This window comes from Scatophagus argus, chromosome 21 (genome assembly GCF_020382885.2).
Source record: "Scatophagus argus isolate fScaArg1 chromosome 21, fScaArg1.pri, whole genome shotgun sequence".
Classification (NCBI taxonomy): Eukaryota; Metazoa; Chordata; class Actinopteri; family Scatophagidae; genus Scatophagus; species Scatophagus argus.
The window spans coordinates 6762298-6772469 of record NC_058513.1 but is presented as its reverse complement, the minus strand read 5'-3'; positions in this window follow the sequence as shown (position 1 = coordinate 6772469).

The following is a 10172-nucleotide window of genomic DNA, read 5'->3' as shown; positions in this document are numbered from 1 at the left end:
TGATCTTATTTGTGCTCATTTTTTCATTTTTTCCTTTTCAGAAGCTTTTCAACACACCCCCGGAGGGACGGCACTGGCAGTATCAAAACTGAACCAGAGGCCAGTTGTTCAGTGTTAGAGGCCTGCTGAATCTCACTCATACCACGCTAACAAGAACTTGGTTAGCTCAAAAGGGAACTGGAATCAAAGCCTTGAACATCAAAAAGGTGTCCTTCAAACTCTCAGTCCTGCTGTTGTCTGTTTATCGTAATTATCTGAATGGATGCCAGATCATACAGCCTGTGATTGGTTTAATATGAGGCCCTCTCTACTTTGACAGGCAAGCTTCAAATTAGAAGAAAACACTTGGTTTTGGCTGCAAGAGCAGCATTCTTCCAGCGAAGCAGAGAGGATTTGCACCAGAGTTTCCTCTCTAATTAGCAGATCAAGGGAAGAACAAAGACACGTACCATACGTTAATTACAAATCACTGGGAATAAATCCACATTCCTGTGTTACGTGCAAGTATATATATATTTATATATATTTTCCATTTGAACGGCCTCCTGATGACAGTTTGCTTAATGAATGGAGCCTCTCATTGATTCCACCATATGTTCAGCAGAGCCAGTTCAATGAGGTTTTGTGTTGCTTCAGATCCAACATGCTTGGAGGTTCAGTCATTTAACATTTCGGGAACAGAAGGAGACAGAGAAAGTGGAGAATCAGCCAGATGAACAGATTAAAAGAGCTGGATATATTATGCTTTATTATAATGTCAAGGAAGAGATTATCTTTCTATAAAAAACAAAGCTCAGTTAAGAAAAAAAGGTGGAAACCATAGCCGACAAGTTTCCTTCGAGCAGGGTCATTAACATCTAGTGAAGCTGACCCTGCAGTGGGTATCTATGGGTGACCTTTGGCCTTTAAAGTGCACATCAATCTAGTGAAACAGGCAAATTCTTAAGGGGAGGCCAGTTGTCCTGCTGGAGATATGCAGTTATTTTTGATAATGAACTACAGCTATTAATTATTCACTATTAACAATGAATTGATAATTACTTTAATAATAATAACAACTATTCTGTAATAGTAATAATAACTACTTTTCTGAAGTTTTACAATAATAGTTTAAATAATAAAATCATTTAAAGAATACAACTTTACTATTTGGCATATATGATGAATGGATACTGCGATATTGATAAGTGATAGCCCTATGACCACAACCTGGTTGACCACAACCAGAATTTAAAAGACCACAACCAGAAAAGAAAAGAAAAAACATTCAGCTTGATCAAAAAAGTGCCTAATGAGAAAACCTCAAAACAAAACAGCAGTTGTTGCATAATTCATGTCATCGTTGGACTTTATTCACATATAATATTTTATTATTAATTATTTTGAATGTAATTAAAATTGCAAAATGTAATTCAAAACAAAAGAGTTGACTTGATGTGAGACTTTTGCAGTCAACCTGACCCTGAATGACCCCCACCTCGCCAGCTCACTTTTCTTCCTCCCTACAGTTAAGTCAGCGTTCATTAGCCTGCTGTGTCCGTGTGTGACGTGTGTGTGTGACGGGCCTCCGTCGCACAGCTGCTTCTGGGTCCTGTGCTCTGCAGCCTGAACTCTGACAATTCAACAGGCTGCTCACTCGACTTGACTTCACAGACTTGTTTTCAGTCGGCCCGCGTGCTGCAAAATGCATTCAAGTTGCAATCTGTGATATCTCTCTCATTTTTTTTCTTATTAGCTTGACAAGAGTTTCTCACAGTCGTATTTCTGGACTAAAACTTGAATTGTGTGTGTGTGTGTGTGTGTGTGTGTGTGTGTGTGGGCCTTGATGTGCTCTTTTCCAGATCGTCTGTTGCTGACTTTCTTTCTTTTCACTGTCATGGTATTTCCTCTACTGCTCTCATCAAACAATGAATTATAAAATCCTTTGCTTTCTCTTACATCAGTAATCACAGAACATGAACGTCTGCAAAACAGGCAGGCAGATTTGATTTTATGCATTAGGCAGCAGCAAACACATACCTTATGCTTCCATTCCCTCCTTCCTTTCCTTTGTTTTTCCCTGTGCACCAAAAGGTAAATTAGATGCCATTCTACATAACAGATGTCTGGGGAGTCCAGCCTCTCTCTCTGAATACTCTCTAAGGGCAGATGGAGTTTCCTCTTGCTTCAGCCGAAGAGACAGAGAGTGTCTTCAGAGACTTGATCGTCTTTCAGGGGACGATGCAGAGAAGAAAATTAATGACTTCTGCTCGTGTAGGGGGGGGAAATGTATTTTTATTTATTTATTTATTTTTTGCCAGGTCTGCTCATCAGTATTATTGCTGCTGCTGCTGTTGCTCTTATTGTTGTTTAGTTCTTTTCAGTTTAATAGACAAGAGATCTGTGATTTATAACTTTGTGCACAGAGGAGAAGTGTGAGGTAGACCAGCCAACACATATGCCACTGGTCACTGGTCAAACTTATTTAACACTGGCAATATATTAACAGTGAAGGCATAACTTAGCCTATATTATGAATTATTAGAGTCTCAGTTAGTTAGTTTTCTTTTCATTTTGCATGCAACTTTTAATTAATTTAAAAATTACTTTTATTGAATATGTGGTGCAGGCACCCTGCTTAAAAGGGTTGCTAAACCAGAAATATTTGTATTTATTTATGTAGTAATTAATTAGTTAATTTAGTTTAGACTTTTTAAAGTACGTTTTAGTTTACATGCTATTTCAGAGGCTACACTATATAGGCCAACACTGCCTGAATGCAAGATGCAGACAAATCAAAAATATAATTGCATGCCTTAATAGATTATTAAATATTATATTGTTAAATAAATAAAACTAAAAGATTTAGTTTTTAATTACAAATTTTTTTTTAAAACAAATACAAGGCTTCATACTTCTCCTTAACCTTCACCTTTGATTTTTTTTTCTTTTACCATAAATTTTAAAATAAATGAATACTTAATTGAACATCATTTCATTTCTGCAGCAGGGAGTCTCTCAATAAAAACAAAAGAGTAGCGCAGGACCATGGGAGTTATTCTCCTCGTGGTTAAGCAAGCACCATTGCAGATAAAAGAATTTAGTTCACATTTCTCTTGCAGAAAAGCCCACAGATGATTTAATGTTTTTAAGATCTATTCTCAAACTTTAGCTGCATCTGTAAACAACGTTGCTCAGTCTGACTGGATGCTACTCCTCTGTTTGTCTTTCATGTTTTGGTCTAGAGTTTGTTTGTGTGTATGTGTGTGTGTGTAGGCCTAATATCAGTGAATCAATAGAGAGGAGTGTGTGTGCTTAACTGAAAATACTGAGACCAGTGAGCACTAGCCTTACAGCTGGATGAAGGTAACCCGTACTGTTATAACATCATTGGTTGAACTATGTTAGTTAAATTTAGCTGTCTAACACTTGGACTTTCACAGATAGCATGTTTTCATCTTTGTAACATGAAATCCATTTTCAAGTGCATGTTTCTGTTTTCTCTTGGAAGTCTAAAAAATGTCTGTCAGGAGGTCTTTGAAACAATAATATGATTTTCCACTCAAAAACTCATTGGTCAAAGTGTGCTTATGCTGACTCACTGTGTACTCACTGGATGTGAGCAGCTCAGTCTAAGCAAATATTAACCATCGGTATGAGAAAAGGTCATCAAGCTTTATTATCTCCAGCGATTACATGAGCACATTGGAGGCAGTGTCCTCTTCCTGTGTACCACTGGGAGCCAAGCTACAGTTAATTCCCACTTTGGAGCCAGAGATGGGAACAATATCACATCTTATCCCTCTGAGGCCAGACAGGGGACCAGATCACCTCCCCAAGTCTCATTATTTAATATCAGAGTGCTTTACTCAGAGGCTGCAACGAGGTCAGAGATTTACAGCCAGTTCAATAAGAAGCATGTCACACACATGAGGAAACATGAACACAGGTTTAACACCAGGCCACGATTTACTGAGACTAGTTTTACTGCAGAGAGGGCGAAGAGATATAGAGATAAAGAGAAAGAGACAGATTGTTGCAGATTCAGAAAGCACAGACTGGCAAAGGGTGATTCAGAGAGAGATAGACAGAGCGAGAGAGAGAGAGAGAGAGAGAGAGAGAGAGAGAGAGAGAGGCAGAGTAAAAAAGATGAAACAAGAGTGATTAGACAAGGACGGAGAAAGAGGGAATGAGTCCAGTGTCCAGGTCAGGCCTTCAACACCATGGAGAGAAATGAGACGAGAGGTCCCAAGAAAAATAGGAATCGTTTGGCCACACACATTTTCCATCTTTCTTTTCCTTTTCTTCCACGATAGGAAACGCATAAGTTGAGATAGAAGATCCCCGATTTTAACGACAAACAGATGTGGTTATCATTCACAATTTAAATCATCAATAAGTTTTATATAAAGGTGCTGACAATGTAGTCATCATTACCCTTCATCTATTTGCAAACATCATGCACTGCAGTTTTGTCATTTCTGTCACTCTGAGGCAGATGCTCAGACATTAGACTGACATCCTTTGGTTTGAGGAATAAAACAAACCAGAAATTAACAACAAGAAAAAATGCATAACCATTAAATTGCCATTAATTCCAATTACTTTAAATAGCAGATGAGAATAGGTTGGAAAGACAAACATTACTACTGATATCATTATTTGTTTAATTGTATGAAATGACTGTTCTAATATTACCGATGGTCAACTCAGGCATCTAATCCATCAGTAAGTCCATAGCACTGTTTAGACATGTTTAAACAGCGATAATAGAAGTACTAATAAAGCTGCATATGTTCCACAGTCATTTTCATACTGAAAGATATATTATACATCTTGACGTCTAGTCTTGTCCAAAGGTGAACCTTCACTTCTTGGAAACAGACACAATTAGACTATTCAAAGATTCTGAAATATCAGATCTATTTAGGACTTCTGATTGGTCCACTGCTTGGGCCAACATTTAAATATCTCAACTACCACCAGATGTTTTGCTATGAAATTTTCTAGAGACATTCGTGTTTGCCAGAGGATGAATCCTAATGACCTCGACTCTTTTTTGAGTTGTTTTACTAAAAACCTGATAACACCTTTTTTTCCTTACACATTGTCTTAAGAATTAATGTTATGTAATAGTATAGCAGTCAGCGATGGTGCAAAATCATTAAATTCAATTTAATTCAGTTCATTTATATGGTGCCAATTAAAGCAGGTTTAGATCAAACTCAAATGTGGTCACTTCTGGCACAAATAAATTAATTAGTTAGTTAATTAATTAATAACACTCAAGATGTCTACAAACCAATGGGTGATTGTGTGCAGCTTCCTTTATATAGCTGCCCAGTATAGACTAGCTTAGAGTGAGTGTTTATCACAGACTGAACAGTAAATGAGGGAATAAGGTGGTAATTTCAGACACAACTACAGTCTTTGCTTTTTCTGATATTGTAATGGTCAATTTAAAATATAATAACTGCTGATAATAATTGAATGTCACTTTCAATAGAAAAAATCATCACTTTCAGCATCAGTCTTCTGAGATCCATACTGGTAAAAACCTAATCCATTACATCCAGCGCAGTCCACAGTGAAATGTTCCATAAGGCCATAAGCCATCCATCTGTACCAAAGACACTTCACATTCCCAGAGATCAATGGATGGTAGCCTGGACAAACCATAATCCCCTCACCATCCAACCCTTGCAGGGAGCACAGTCAATCCCACCACCCTGATCTGAGAGGCTGACACTAACACTCAGGTAATAGAGCACATCGTAACCAGCACATGAACAGCCGCTGCAGGCGTGATCAATAGGCAGCTAAAGGAACAGGTAATATGATATTGATGGACCCACAATTACAAGCATGGTGAGCAGATGTATGTGATTTTATGCATGAGGGTGTGTGTGTGTGTGTGTGTGTGTATGTCTGCGGCATCTCTGCAGCAACCCATGCGTGCATGTGTGTCAGAGTTAATATATCTTTTTACAACACAAATGTATCTTTGGCCAACCTGACATGCCATTGCATTCATAACAAGCTGCAGTTTGCTGGGGCTGATCAGTTTGTTTGACACACTGGAGTAGTCATGAGGCCTAAAGGAAATCAATTACACAGTGGCTGTGTTTTAATATCAGGACTGCATTTATTCATGAATGAGTCTCAATTTGTTATTGAAAGACAACCAGGGGAAATTTCCCAAATGATCTTGAATGAATTAGCTTTCATGTCACCAATATGACATGCCTTCTTTATACGACAACTATTCCTGCAAATTTCACGTATCATTTTATCATCAAAACAGTGGGCATCACATTTGAGTTAACCAATTCTGCTGACGGTACTATGATTATTCCTACATGTAGGTATGTAATCCCAAGGCTGGAGTGAAATACCAGAAGTCCAACTCTGGTGGTCCAAAGTATAACGTCACTGACAGTGAAGGGGAAAACGACTTAGAGATCAAAATAAATGCCCCAAAAAGAGAGTGGGAGCAAATCAGGCTAACTGATGTCTTCTAATCCAAATATAACAGATGTCTGTGTAGGTTCAATGAAACAGACCCATTTTAAAGTCAGACAGAGACGGTGAGCTGGCATGGAGGTCCGTATCAAGTGACCACAGTAAAAAGATGAAGGAGACGGTAGCAAAATTGTCGAATTCAAGCTTTGAAATAACCCAGACGGTCTCTGGCCAAATATAAGTCTGCTGCCTTCACAGACTCAATCAGAGGCTGAAACAGTGTCATGCAGGTCAAATTCAGAGGATGGAATATAACACAACAGACAGCGCACTTGTCCTGATGGAGCCATTAGGATTCGTTGCATTGCTGTAGGTCTGAATTAACCTGTCATCTCCCGTGCTAGCAGCTGACCTAAGAACAGACACGTCACTGCATACTGAGCAGAGGGCTAGGACCAGGTCTGCCCACCCATGAAGCACCAGCACCCACTTTCCCCTGCCAACTGCTCTGCTCGTGTCTTCATCTGCTCTGTCGCTCTCTTAATCAAGGCTGGATTGACTGTCACATTTACATAAATAGACAAGTGGTGATATGGTCATTAAGATGGCAATCACCGCGGTGAAACTCTGAGGTGGTCTCAGTGGTGGTTTTGAGACCCCCAGGAAAGGTGAAATGTCTGAGTGAAGCTCCCTGTAAGTGTCAAAATGACTTTGGCAAATAAAATAAAATAATGTCTATGCACATGGGGCCTACCTGACACTACATGTTTAGATCTGACAGTTGTTACTGAGTATCACAGCTAAAAGACATATTGTAACATGTCACTTTCAATAAATATCTGACAGTCACATTTTTGGAGTTTTCAGGGTAACATAAATCTGTAGAGTGAAGTAGAAACAACATGGGGAAAAGTGCACGAAAGAGACACAGTGGTTACATCTAGAGCCTCATCTACACCAAAACACAAATTTTTAATGCCACAAACCAGATTTAAAAAACTGGTACTGACTGTATTATATTATAAAGGATTTCTGTTTATTTGTCTACCTCGCTTGTGAGATGCCAAATTGGCTTATACAGAATTTGGATTCAGATGTCATTTTAATTCATTAATCAGTAGATGGATGAGCTTAAAAGTTCTCTTCATAATTTTTTGTTTTCAAAAACTGTTTGCTCAAGATATTTTGCATGTGTGTTTCTGTCTCATCTGTATAGAAGACTGTTCTCTGTCCTACTTACTCACAAAAGTTTTTTTCCTTTTTCAGATGATTTTTGGAAACCTAAAAAGGTAAAAATAAATAAATGAATTACAAAAATAAAAAAAAGGGTTTGATTTTATTTCCATCCTTATCTTATGACACCTTTTAATTTTTATTGCAGTGTCTATTGCAGTGTCTGTATTGCAGGGAAATACTCCACCAAGTAATAAAATAAGACATTTTAGAAAAAAATCAAGTAAACCCTGACCTTTTCCTCCTTTTGACTATTACTTTGAATCACTAATTTTGTCAATCACTCACTGAACATTTTCAGTGTCATCTCTCTTGTCTTCAGTTTTACATTATTGCAGCAGCACATCTTCTTGTTTTCCTCTTGTTCTCAGTGGGTTCTTTACTGTTAAATTCCCAGGGTCCCTCCGATCTCATTTATTTACTTATTTAGCTGAGCATGACATACTCTTAGTTCCATTTTAATCCAGACTCCAGACTAACATCCTTTGTCAAACCGCTGGTGATGTGCTATTACCCCAGGCAGAGCTTGTCCCTGTGCTGCCCGTCGGCTTACTCTCTCTGAATCTCTCTGTGTGTTCTCCCTCTCCACTATAGCACTGAACCCACTCTCTGCCGGCCTGGACCGGCTGCTGAGGCCACGCTAATGTGCTGCAGTACATGATGGCCCCGGCTGGGATGGGGCCATAATTCGTTCCAGTCCTTTTTATTAAACCCATAGCCACACTGTTATTAGTGTTTGGTGAGGAGAGCAGCTCTGTAATAGCATGATGTCTTCCATATGTGATGTTAGTACCATCACAAGGAGAGAGGACTGGGAGTGAGAGATTGGACAGAGCCTTTTGCCTCTAATGGCAGAGTTTGGCTTGAAGAAGGCCTAAGTGACAGCCAACTGGACATATTTTCAGAGCAGCATGGCTCACTCTTATTCTTATGCATCAGTGCATCAAGGCAATGCAAGACTCATTATGGAAATTGTTGCAATGACATTACAGCTAAACAGTCCACACAGGTATACAAAAAATGAGGAAGTACAAGTACTGTTCAACTTAGCCCTAGAGCAGTGAAGGAGTGGGGAGCTTAGGGCTCAGGTATAAACTGTGTATGTGCAAAAAACACAACCAGCAACAAAACTGGTGATAAAAATCAGCAATGTTTCACTTAAAAAATAGAGTGTATTGCTTTTTATCTTTAATGGCAACATGTAAAAGCAGCAATTTATCAAACTGTATGAAATAGTTAGACATCGTCAGTGACATTAATGTGTTTTTTTTTTTATTTTTTAGGCCTCACTTTGACAGGAATCCTGCTTTTTTAATATGTTAAAGGAATAGTTCAACAATTTGAGAAATAAGCTTAGGCCATTTGCTTTCTTGCTGAGAGTTTGAAGAGAAGATAGACAGCACTCTCATGTCTGTACGCTAAAGAGTTGGTTAGCTTAGCATGAAGAGTGTGGGAAGGCTAGCCGACTATGTCTGAAAGTTTAAGAAAAACTTGCATAACATCACCAAGAAAGACCGAAGTACCGGTTCAATCATCAATCTTCAATCAGATGAAGGACTTACTATTTCCTTGCTATACGTGTACAGCACAGACAGCGGAGATCTCTTGGTAATGGGCACAATAACTTTGAGACATTAAGACCACACAGCATCAGTGTCTCTGTTATTCCACATACTAAATCCCTCAAGAAGCTTATCATAACTAGGATAAATAGAAAGACATTTAGAGCAAGATAAAAACAAATACACTTTTGACCACACAATGAACATAAACGATGCCAATGAATAAAAATACTGGAGATTTGGCATCAGTTAATTAGCGGATAAAAAATTCCAGTGTGCTCATTCCACGTTTTAAACAAATACAAATGATTCATTCTTAAATCTGGCACAGCACTGGAAAGTCAAGGTTTCACAATAGGTCCAATGCTACACCATAATGAGTTTTATATTCTAAACAGTGAGTATTTTACTTGACTCGATGTCACTGTTGTTCAAACATTGCATATTTCACTCTCTAATGAAACTTTCTGGACCCAATATTCCACTGCAAATAATAGAAAAGCAGTTTGTCTGCATATGCTGAGGTCACACAGATGATGCTAGACAGATCATCAGTCCTTCATGCTATAAATCCAGCACCTAAACAAAGCAACACTGAAATCATTTAACAATCAGCTCATAAATGCCATTATAGCGTGAAACTGTGTCCTGCTTTGCACCACATTTAGGGGCAATGCTCCAGCCTATAATGATTTCATTGTTCAGTGGAACACATGTGGCTAAAGAAATGAAAGCTTCTGTTTCATATATCACTCAATAATAATTGAATAAATGTGTCTGTCCCTTCATTTGAGAAAAAAAAAATCTTTTTTTTTTTTTTTTTTTACCTCTAGATTTGGAAGAAAGAGGGTCAAATCTGGACCAAGATATTTCTGTCAGCACATGTCACAGGGGAACTATCTAAACAGTGGATGTTGTGAAGATGTTTTTGATAGA